Below are 12,359 nucleotides of genomic sequence, written 5' to 3'. Positions count from 1 at the left end.
GAGAAGATAGGAAAAGCTGGCGGATGTGCTTTGAGTGGGCGGATTGAAGTGGCGACGGGCATCTGAATGTGGGTGTCTCCAGATGAGTTAGGTGAGGATAAGATACGGGACAGGTCAGGGCTGTGTCGTACACTTGAAAATCTCCTCTGAGGAGCAGATCTCACTAGAAGTATAGTGGGGCCCACTTCAGTCGAGAAGAGTGTAGGGAAGGACGGCAGGCGTTCAGCCACTCCCCACCCACGTGTGCTTGGAGAGGAAGGAGTAGTTAAAGGAAGAGCCCCAAGTTAGGCAGAAGCTATAGAAAGCACTCAGTTGCCACTTGCAGAGGAGAGAGAGGGAGTGTGTGCATGTGTCCAAAGAAGAAAACACCACATGTGGACGGTTGCAGTTGATGCCAGGAGATTAGAGAGAATGAAGGTTAAGATCTGGTTGTTGGAACTGATCCCTCAAAGGGATCTAGAGGGATCAAAGGTCTAGAGAAATTTCAAGAAGGTGCCTCTATAGAGCTGGAGGCGCTGGGATTAAGGGGGTAGGGAAAGCGTGGGTGGTGGTAAAAAAGTCAAAGCAGGGGGGTCAACCGTCTCCCAAAGCTGTGAGTCCAGATCATGCTCCCTGACGGGGAAGGAGCTGACTCCGCACATGTCGGATAGAAAGGAGGGTACTGCGTGGAGCCTGCTCTGGAGAGGGTGGGAGAGAGCTGCCCACGAGCAGGGGGGTTATCCTCACCATGGCAAAGCCGTTATCCCCACGCTCAAATACAGGCGCAGCGGAGCCAGATGGGGGTGAGGCGAATATTTGAGGGTGTGGTGGACAGACAACGGGTGCTTGCAGCAAATAGCCACTGTCTTCTTGGGCACCAAGAGAAGGTGCCGGCGGTGGGGTTCGGAGAGGGGGAGAGAAGGCACAGGTGGACATTTAGGGAGGAGAGATTCCAAAGCGACTGTTGTATGGGAGCATTGGCTCCGGAGTCCGTGAGAAGGCAGGGAGGGCGCGGCGAGCCCCCGTGGTGGCCGGGGAATGTGCACGGGGACCCCGTGTTGGGGTTTGCTCCAGTAGACGGGGCTGGAGGGCTGGAGGCTTCAAACCGAGGTTTGGAGAAGTTAAAAGGGAGCTTCTTAAAAGAAGGGAGATGAGCAGGTGGCAGGTGGAGAGGGCTGGGGGCAACGTGCAGGGATGGGGGCTGCAAACCGAGAGCACAGGGATGGAGTAGAGAGGGTGGTGACGTGGGTCAGGGCTGGGCCGTGGCTGCTGCAGAGCCAGCTGTGGGGGGCCGAGGTCTCTGAGGAGCTGAGAAAGACAGGCTGGAGGTGATAGGCGCCAAGGTGGGGCCTGGGGAGGAAGAGGTGTGTCGGGAGGGCACAGGATGGGAGTCAGCTGTTTGGGACTTAGAAACCCTGCCGCTAAGTGGCCGTGTGGCCGTGGGCAAATCACTCGGGTTTCCCGGATGAGGGGGCCGATGTCCGCACCACCCCTCTGTTATTACGTAAGGTGGCCCATGGGACACCGGGGACCCTGAGGGCGATGCGGAGTCGCGACCTTGTGTGCGCCAGCTTCCGGTCTTCATAGCCGGCGCAGGCAACTCCTTCTAGCCCGTCCTACATCCGCGCCCCACAAGCCTCACTCGTGGCGTCAGCAGCCAGCAGGCCACCATCCCCTTGTGACCCTGCCACTCTCCTTCTGCAAGAAATGGAATCTCTGAATTCCATAGCCGGGTTTAAATCCGTGCCCTCTCCAGCCTCCTGGCACAGATAAGCCAGAGCTGCTGCAGCGAACGAGGAGAAGTGACTGGAGAGACACCCGCCTGAAGGGTTGCACCTGTGGGCTGCACCTGACTGGTGACACAGAGCGGAGCCTGATGAAGGCATCACGTGCAGGAATGCCCCCCCACCTCAGCTTCGTCCCCATGCCCACCAGCCGGCGTGCAAACCTCAGCGCCCAGCCACTGTGGCTGCTGGTTGTGAGCTGGGGGTTTCTCAGTCACAGTAACGTGACTGCAGCATCTGAGGCCGCTGCTGGCACTCGCCCGGTGCCTGGCCTGGGACAAGGCTCTGCGTGGGGACTTTTTTTTTCTTTCTCTCCCCTGGGGGCTATTTTTACAGGGCTCTAGCTGAACTGCCGCTGTGAACATATATCTTCACTAGGGGCGTATGCGTCACTCGCGAGGTGTGCAGGTGCATGCGTCCTGGAAAGAGCTGACGCTGCTCCTCGTGGGGGCTCCCCAGGCTGGCGGGCCGCCGCTTTCAGTTCCGCTAGGTGGCTTTCCTGCCATGTCACCTGTGCAGGTGGAGGTTGCGTCTGTGAGTCAAGTCAGTCTGGAGTTTTTCCCCTGGGACCCTCCTTTCCTCCACACCTGGGGGAGGTGCTGGGGCTGTGTCCTGAGGAGCTCTGCAGGGCTGGCCCCGAGTCTTTGGCCCTCTCAGCGTCCTGATTTCTGGAGCCTCTCTTTGGCTTGCTGCTCAGAGCGAGTGTGGACGTGCACACTTCTGGTTCCCTGGAGCCAGACTGCCTGCCTTGGAATCTGGCCCCTGCTGCTCATCAGCTCTGTGGCCTTGAACGAACCACTTTCTTAACTTCAGTCTCGAAGCCTCAGCTTACTCGTCTGTGACATGGGATAACGAGAATACTGATTTCACGAAGTTCGTGGGGGAGGCAGAACAGTTAAAGCCTGGAGCTCTTTGTTGTTCGGTGTCCAATAAATACTAGCTCTGCCCTTTCCCTTTTTTTCCCCTCAGAGACGACTTTTCTCTTACGAACTTTGTTAGTCACTCTTCTGGCCAAGCCCTGCCCGAGGCCCAGGTGAGCTGGTGGAGTTTGAAGTGCTCATGGTGACAGCAGGGAGACTCTGGGGTGAGCCTAGAAGGGTGACCGAGAGTTTGCTGGCAGAAGTGTGGGAGTCGGGGTGGGGGTGATTCTCCTATGATAACACCCTCCTCTTGAGGCGTGCTTGATGATCTCTAGATTTTACCTGGTGAAGATTCAGAGGCAGGCAGGAAAGGGAGGCCCCTTGTCTCTTCCTGAGGATAACCTCCAACCACTGACTGGGCCAGCTCTGCACAGAGCCTGTCAGCGGCCCCTGGAGAGCACGCCCATGTCCTGTGGGAAGGACCCAGTCGAACCCAGCTGCCCTTGGCTGTACTCTGCCTGGATGCATCTGTAGGGTGTCCTCGGGGGCAGACCTAAGGTTTTAGTGGTGCCTAAGGGTGGAAGAAGAGAAAGGGGGTCATAGTGGTCTTTATGTCAGGGCAGTGAAGACCATGCGCCCAAAGCACAGGTCACACAGGGCCATGTGGGGGAAGACACACGCAGGGCCTCTGAGAGAGCATGCTTCCAGAGAGCCGGCACCCTTTTCCCATTGTCCTGACCGGCACGTGTCCCAGCCCCAAGGCGAGGACAGGTTTTCCCAGCTGTCTTGTGTCCAGGACCCACGCCCCTCTCGGAGTCAAGTTTTTTGCCAGCCAGGTAGACCTATAAATTCTGACAGTACTCTTTTTTCCCCGGAGCGCACACCTTTGTCATGTCCTGAAGCTTCTGGTTTGAAGCAATGTTGAGATCTGTCAGCTCAATGAACACACAGGACAATCTCAGCAGATTTATTTGGCAGAAACACCAGATTCCCGAAAGCACGTGGGCTGGCCCACATGACCCCCGCCCTGGCAAAGCGAGAACGTACGTCACAGGTTTTGGGGTTAACTCGCACTGAAGAGCACTCAGATTCTGTTTCCATGTTCTTACACGGTAACCGTGACCGCCATTGGCACGCGCGTTGGATTCTGTGTGGGTGTTATTGATGAAAGAAGGGAGCCAGATAGACAGGGAGGAGGACGGGCGGGCCCAGCACTCTCCTACAGGGAGAGAGCGGGCCCTCGTAGGCAGACTGGTGACAGGAGCCCGGCTGCCTTCTCTTTGACATCAGTGCTCAGAAGACGCCTGTGTCCGCATCTTCTCGCTGTGGATCAGCAGTAGAGCATTTGGCAAACCCAGCCCACGGCGTAGCGCGTCCCAAAGATATGTGTTCTCTCAAGCCACCTTAGAAATCCGTCCAATCATTTTGTTTCCGTGGTGCATAAGATGTGATTTTAATGGCAGTTTAAAAACAAAAAACAAAAACAAGAAATCAATCCTGGCTTCGTTGTTGTGTGACTTCATGTAAATGGCATATTCTCTTCCAATCAGAGAATTTTAGTGAGGATAAGATGAGTTAGTGTGTGGGGCTCCCCAGACGGTAGCCAGTTCTCAGGGAGTGATAGCCCCAAGCCCTTAGGTGTTGACATGATTGTGGTGTCTGTTGCATTGTCACTGTAGCATGTTTTTGGGTGGCCCAAGAGTAATGGGCCTGCCTTAAAGCTGTGGTATGCACTCGCTCATTCATTCATTCATTCATTCATTCATTCATCTGAGATTTATTGAGCTCCTTCCTTCATTTATTCACTCAGTCATTCATCTGAGATTTATTGGGCTCCTATTATGTGCCTTTAAAGGTATGGCCGGCCGGCCTGCCTTATTATTCACTCATTTATTCATCTGAGATTTATTAAGCTCCTATTATATGCTGTTAAAGATGTGGCCTGCCTCCCTCCCTCCCTCCCTCCCTTCCTTCTTCCTTCCTTCCTTCCTTCCTTCCTTCCTTCCTTCCCTCCCTCCCTCCCTCCCTCCCTCCCTCCCTCATTGATCTGAGATTTATTGAGCTCCTATTATGTGCTGTTAAAGGTGTGGCCAGCCTTCCTTCATTTATTCATTCACTCATGCATTCACCTGAGATTTATTGGGCTCCTATATTATGCTGTTAAAGGTGTGGTTGGCCGGTCTTCCGGCCTTCCCTCCCTCATTCATCTGAGATTCATTGGGCTCCTATTATTGGCTGAGCATTAAGGCCACAAAAATGAATGAGGCACAGCCCTGCCTTGAAGCAGCTCCCACCCTGGAGAGCTTGTTACCATAAGCAGTCATGTTATTTTCTGTCTAATGATGACACTCTAAGGGGAGCAGGTGTCAAGGGCGTCGATAACCCAGGCAGAGGGGGCTGGTGGGAAGGAGCCAGAGTGTCTTACCATTCCATGCCATTTATGACAGTGATGCCCCAGGTTTTAGGAGACAAAAGCCGCAACTGATCTGTAGTGAGAGCCTCCCCCCTTCTGGGAGCGGCAGGAAGACAAGAGTCAATGATGCATTTTGTTGCTTTGGGAGTAGATTCCATCCGAAGGTGTAGAGATGGGGCAGGAAATCCTGTCTGAATCCAAAGCTCCCATCCGTTGGCATAAAATCCTGAGGAGCCCCTGGAGGGAGGGAAGAAAAAGTCTATAGTATTCGAGCGATACCGAGAAATTCCTGACTTTAAAAAGGACAGATTTTTAGCAAAGGAAGTTGGATATTTAGAGGTGCTTTTTTTTCCCCCAGAATTATTTTTAGCTTCCAGCTATATAATTTTTCTTGCCGACTTAGGTGCAGTCTGTGGATTAGACTGGTTGTGTTTGGGAACGAAAAACAAGCCACGTCCTCTGGTTGGAGGGGCAGGAAGCGTCCAGTGTTGTCCCGCCTACAAGGACACTGGAACACAGCCTGTAGAGAGTCAGATTCCTGCAAACAGCCGGATGTGTGGCATCACTGAAGGGGGTGGTTATCCCAGCAAACCAGAACCCATTTCACAGGAGAGGAAACCCCGAGAAATCGAGTGGCTTGCTCAAGGTCACGTGACTGCAGGGAAGGGTCTGAACCAGAACTCAGAGGGTCCCATTGAGTTTCCTGCTTCTATAAGTGTGACATGAGGGTTTGGGTGGTAAGTGTCCTAAAGCCTCTCAAGGGTTTCTTGATGCTTTTCCTTCTAAGGATAAGGCTCCACTTAAGGGAATCTCCCCTTCTTTATAGAACATACGGACTCTCGTAGCTGCTTACATCTTCAACGGCCACATCGGTGCCAAACAGCTAGCTAGCCTGGTCATGTTTTTAAAACTAGGGAACTGAAATTCCTTGTCCTTTAAAAAATTAATTTTCTTTTTTGTCTTTCGGTAACCCATAGGAGCAGAAAAGTGGAACTTTCAGAAAACAGGTCCGTAAAAGAGAGATTGACTTCCAATAAACACCTTTGAAAATTGGGACTGATCTTACCCTCCTCCTTCCGGAAATCCTTCTGGAGAGCTCAGTCCTTATCCCACTGGTTCTTATCCTGCATGGTTTTTGAGCCCTGTCTTCTGAGGCTGAGATCCTTGTTTTTCCTTTTGGCATTCATGATGGTGGCAAGAAGGATGTGTTTTCTGTGGAGCCAAATGCAGTGTCAGAATCAGCTAGTGACTTGGTTGGGCGATCTGATACCTGCTTCCTCTGTCTTTGGGGCTCCCAGGGAATCCTCTATACCTGGTTTCGTATGTGGTGCTTTAAATGGTCTCTTCCCTACTGTGGGAAGAGTACCCCACCAGGCTGCAGGACACCAGGCATAGTACAGGTCTGTCCCCTGATGAGTGAAAAAATGAATGAAAAAACAAACTGATGCGACCCTCCTACTTTCCATATCACGGGCAGAGTTAATCTCAGTGATTTCTTTACCAGGCCTCTCTTTTCTTTTTGTTTCTAGGCTATAGTCTTATAAAGAGAAGTGATTGGCTAAGAGGTGACAAGGGACAGGGCTCCCGCTGCCCTCCCAACTAGTCCTCAAAGTTACCTGAGCCTCAGGTCCTTTGGCTATTTATGAAAATATTATGCCGTCCAACTTACTGTTATAATGAGCTTAGACTTTTTTTTTTTTTTTGGAATCCACAGTAATCTGTATTTAAGTTGAATTCTTCCTACCGTATGTTGATATATGTTTGAGTGAAGTGATGTATGTGTGTGTGTATTCCTTGACCCACCCATGTTTTGATCTAACAGATGTTGGTTGAGTTCCTACTATGTGTGAGGCACTTCTCTGAGTCCTGGGGATGCAGCCATGGAAATACAAGGTCCCAGTGTTCACGGGGCTCACACCCTGGTCTAAGGGAAACCAAAGGAAAAAAAAAAAAAAGGAACAAATAAAATAATAGTAGTCACAGGGCACCTGGGTGGCTCAGTCCGTTGAGCGTCCGACTTCGGCTCAGGTCATGATCTCGCGGTTCCGTGAGTTCAAGCCCCACGTCAGGCTCGCTGCAGTCAGTGCAGAGCCCGCTTGGGATCCTCTGTCCCCCCCTCTGCCCCTCCCCTGCTTGTGCTCTCTCAAAAATAAATATTTAAAGGAAAAAGTAACAGCAGTAACAACTGCTCTAGTGAAAGCAGAGCAGGAGGAGAGGCTCGACGGTGAGTCAGGCGTATCCTTCCCGAAGTCTGAGGCTCTCACTTTAAGGCTGTGGGTGACGCTTCACGGGGTTCTGGTGAAGAATACTGGGGGACTCTGGGCACTCATGAGTGCTGATTGCAAACAACAGCACTCCTGTGCTAGCAAGCATGTGCGTTTTGGGGCGGTGCTAGGCACGGAGCCAGGCTCTGGATGTTCTTGAGGTCTAATTTTGGCCATAATTCTGCAAGGCGGGTATGTGGGAAGGGGATGAGGCTTCGTTTCAGGCCACTGTCGATTCTCTTCCTTCCCTGACCTACCCCATAGCGGTCTCCTGTGACAGTTCACTGTTAAACCGGGGTCACTCGAGATTATCAGTTAGCAGAACAGACACACAGTTTTCTACGTTCTCCTCCCCGTGAGTGGCTGCTATCTACCTTGCCAGTGTTGTGTGATTCATCACCGAGTAGGAGCTAATATTTCCCCAGGGCCCTTTAGCAGCGGAAAACGCTAAAGAAGTGGTGAAGAGGTTTCTAAGTTACTTAGCAGATTTTATGAACTGCTAATTGCCTCATAAAGGCATTTTATTGGCCAAGGGTGATCTGTTATTGGCTCTGTTTACATATCTCAGTCCCTTTGCCTGTTTCTTCTGCCCTGGAAAACTCTGCCCTCTGTCCAGCAGAGGAAGTTTGGGATGTACAAGCCAGTGCCCACCATGGTCCCCACATGTGGGGACTCTGCTGGTGCTACATCTGGTGACGCTTGGAGCAGGATATGACCTCTTGATGTGATTGGTTTAATAGATTAGCAGCAGACAGGAGCCTTGGTTTTCTTCTCTGCGAAGTGGGGGAAAGAAGGGTCTGAAGGCAGGTTTGTGTTCATTTGCGTTTATTTGCTTTCTGAATGGGCTCTTTGACTTCTGAGTCTTCGAGAAGTTTCTCACTTAGGGGACAGAAGTGACAGAGCAGGTGGTGAGTTTAACAGATGACAGTGAGAACGGGGAACTAGCCAGCTCCTGCTTCATTTGCATTTTTCTCGCTGGATAGAATGCCTTAAAATGGAAAGGGTGGGGCACACAGGTTCACAGAGCAGCTGGAGTCCAGAGTAATTAAACAGTGTGGAGGTTCCTCAAAAAATTAAAAATAGAACCACCCTATGACCCAGCAGCAGCACTGCTAGGAATCTACCCAAAGGATACAGGAGGGCTGTTGCACAGGGGCACATGTACCCCAATGGTTATGGCAGCACTTTCAACAATAGCCAAACTATGGAAAGAGCCTAGATGTCCATCAACTGACGAATGGATAAAGAAGATGTGGTTTATACGTACAAGGGAATACTACTTGGCAATGAGAAAGAATGAAATCTGGCCATTTGCAGCAACGTGGATGGAACTGGAGGGTATTATGCTGAGTGAAATAAGCCAGGCAGAGAAAGACAAATACCATATGTTTTCACTCGTCTGTGGATCTTGAGAAACGTAACAGGAGACCATGGGGGAAGGGAAGGAGGAAAGAACAAGTTACAGAGAGGGAGGGAGGCAAAGCATAAGAGACTCTTAAGGACTGAGAACAAACTAAGGGTAGATGGGGGGTGGGGGAGAGGGGAAAGGGGTGATAGGGAGGAGGGCATTTGTTGAGATGAGCACTGGTTGTTGTATGGAAACCAGTTTGATGATAAATTATATTAAGAAAATTGCATGGGGCCCTGGGGCTCTCTGAGTTCTGTTTAGTATTTTCTTAAGAGAGTTTGGAGAAATCAGCTCATAGATCCACTACCTGGGTTCTTTCAAGAAAGAAAGAAAGAAAGAGAGAGGGAGGGAGGGAGGGAAAAAGAAGAAGAAAGAAAGAAAATAAAAAAAAAATAAGAAAATAAATCTAGGGAATGAGGAAAAGGAGACGACAAGATGACAAGACCGAGTCATCATGGTTTGTATGAGGCAGGAAATGATGGCTTCTGGAAATAATCGGCAGTACGCGGGAGGGAGTGACAGCATTCTCCACCAAATGTCCAGAGTGGATTAGTTAACAGATGGGCAGCTTTGGTTGAAGATGACTGGGGATTGTTGTGAGCTCTCTAAAAACAATCAGGGCCGAGTCAATGCATTGCATTCCTGATAGAGTCGCTATTATATCAAATTGATGCCCAAGATACGATTTCCTGGATCTGTGTTAACAAATTTTCTCATGATGTCCTTGGGAACTTGTTGAATAACACGTTGCTTCTATTTATTGAGAGAGAGAAGTCACGCGTCAGACGCAGGCTAAGGCTTTTATATGTGTTGTCCCGTAGAATCCTCAGACCGACCACATGAAAAAGGTACTCTTGATTTTTCCTATATTGTGGATGAGCAAATTGAGGCTCAGAGAGATTAAGCAGCTTGCCCAAGGTTGCACAGCCAGCAGGAGCAGAATAGGAGTCTCGCCCCGATTTCTTTGCCTCTCTTACACATGCTCTTAAACGCAATGCTACACTGCCCCTAAAGGATTCATATTAGATTGGCATCGGTCTGCAAATACCTCTGGTGTGGACCGCCACTGGTGTCCTCCCTTTGCTTTGTGCCATTCAACATTTTTGTCCGTGACCTGAATGAAAACATAAAGGCACACTTTTCCACAGAAGCTAAGCAGTTGGCACAGGCTGGAGGAACAGATCATGCACGGTACGGCGTGAAATAATCTGTCCAGTGAGGGGCAGGAGCCACGAGGGCGGCTGCAGAGTGTACATCTCTGCATCTTGGTTTTTAGTTTATTTTTTCAGGTAAGCCACACGTGTGCAAGAGGGACACTTCCTTGCAGGGCGCATGGAGGGGACGTGCGTCATCTAGAGCGCGCATTGCCTCTCTTCATCAGTATCCTCCTCGATATGCATAAACCACCTGTTTGAGAATCTTCCCTAGAATCTGCACCAAGGATTAGCAGTGAGCAGAAGACCAGTCCCTTCTGCGGACTTGCTGCTGATTACACTGGGTGCTGCAAGACACGACGAGGGAGGAAGACCCGGGGGGCCAGCGGAGGGGGAGAGGAAGCGGTGAGGTGCAGGTCGCCGGTCAGATGTATGTCAGGTCGTGACAGAGGTGGAATGAGAGCAAGGGCAGGTACGGGCCTCCTGGGAATTTCGGTGATTTGCTGCACGTCTCCAGCCAGAGGGTGGTCTCATCAGAGCCAGAATCCAAACCTCTGGACCCTATTAGTACCAAAGGGAAAAACCACCAGCTCTGAAATCTGCCCCTCCAACCTGGCCTTGACCTGCTGGCCCCCAGAAGAGACATGCACCTGTTCCTTTCCCCTGCCATACTCCGTTCATCAATAAATATTTGTTGACAGTCTACAGCACCAGAGAATGTTCTAGGTCTAGATATGCTTTTACTAAAACAGGAATAAAAAGAGAAAAAGGAAAGAAAAAGACACATACTGACCGTCAAATTGGAAAATGTTCTAACCTAGAAAGAAGACCGCTGGGATATTGGATTTTATGCAATATTTAAACAGCTCAAATATACAATACATTTTTTAGGCTAGAATGGTCAGGACTCCCCGCCCCCCTCCCCAAGTGGATTTTATTCCACAATGAAATCACTGCTTCTTATTTCCATGGAGAACAGGCTGCAACTAGGGCTTTTTCCATGGCTTCCAAGGCCAAGTGCAGAATGCCAGGAGTTGGTGTTCCCAAGAATTTTTGTAGGACCTGGAAATGAAAGCGTGTTGCTTTTTGCTGGCATATCTCTTAAGAGATCTTGACTTCTTGCTTCAGAAAGAGGGGTGTGTGTGTGTGAGCCCGTGAGCCCATGTGTGTGTTTAAACGTCAGAGAAAGTAGGGGCGCCTGGGTGGCGCAGTCGGTTAAGCATCCGACTTCAGCCAGGTCACGATCTCGCGGTCCGTGAGTTCGAGCCCCGCGTCAGGCTCTGGGCTGATGGCTCAGAGCCTGGAGCCTGTTTCCAATTCTGTGTCTCCCTCTCTCTCTGCCCCTCCCCCGTTCATGCTCTGTCTCTCTCTGTCCCAAAAATAAATAAACGTTGAAAAAAAAAAAATTAAAAAAAAAAAAAAAAAAAACGTCAGAGAAAGTCTGACCCACGGCCAGACAACCACCCCCACCCCCCAACTGCCAGTTGCTTAGAAGAATATCCTGTTTCCTTCAGGCCCCAGAGGGCATACGTTCAAGTAAATGCTTTAATTCAATTACATCCTGTTGCCAAGTAATTTCTTAAAGAAGAGGAAGTAAATGGAATCTCTTCTGGGAAAGTTGTGCTATCATCATGGCTTTCTTCAGGAGGAACATGTTTATTTGAAAACTCTCCACAGCCCGTTGTATTTACAAGCCAGATCTCTGACCAGGGGGAAGAAAGGAAACTTGTTCACTTTCAGAGGATGCCAGATTTAGGATTTGTCCCTAGTGGTGTGGGAACAGCTGTCAGATCTTTTGGCCCGCCCGGCCGGGCCCTTATACTGTGGGGAGCATGAGAGACAGGGTTGCTCTGTTCTGGGGATTAAAGATCCTTGCAGTGGGGCCAAAGCAGGGATCGTACCTGGGCTTGGTTAAGTGTCCATATCCAAGCTTTCCATTATGCATCTTTTACCTACTTAGCTGTAGTCACTGCCTGGGCAAAGACCCATGTGAACATTTGCTTTTGAAAAATGTTTGTTTTCTCCTAAGGGAATACATACTCCCCGTAGAAAATTTGGAAACACAATAGAGGCTAACAAGGAAAATAAGATTCATCTATTTTCCCACATTGCAGGAATAAAGTACAGTTTTGTCTGTTTTTTTTCCCCCCAGTATTTTTTTTTCCTGATCACATATATGTAGTCAAGCCAACACTGTATGAGTGAATGATTTTGTAAGATTCTGTGAATGACATCTGCCCTAAGGAGGTGAGTTCCCATCCAGCTGAAGCCTGTACTCTTGCCTTCATTTACATTTTTAAAAAATGTTTATTTTTGAGACGGGGAGAGAGAGCACAAATGGGGGAGGGGCAGAGAGAGAGGGAGACACAGAATCGGAAGCAGGCGCCAGGCTCTGAGCTGTCAGCACAGAACCCGACGTGGGGCTCGAACTCACAAACCGCGAGCTCATCACCTGAGCCTGAAGTTGGGACGCTTAACAGACTGAGCCACCCGGGTG

The 12,359-nt window shown here is 50.1% G+C and overlaps 1 protein-coding gene across 4 annotated transcripts in view; it reads left to right on the top strand.

The window, feature by feature from the left end:
* SLCO3A1 (solute carrier organic anion transporter family member 3A1) overlaps positions 1-12,359 on the top strand; it is a 319,399-nt gene that overhangs the window by 167,400 nt on the left and 139,640 nt on the right. The window lies entirely within an intron of this gene.

Source organism: Puma concolor, chromosome B3 (assembly GCF_028749965.1).
Source record: "Puma concolor isolate L17-30 chromosome B3, mPumCon1.1.hap2, whole genome shotgun sequence".
NCBI classification, from domain to species: domain Eukaryota; kingdom Metazoa; phylum Chordata; class Mammalia; order Carnivora; family Felidae; genus Puma; species Puma concolor.
The sequence above is the reverse complement of the archived record's forward strand: the minus strand, read 5'-3'. Positions and strand labels throughout refer to the sequence as shown.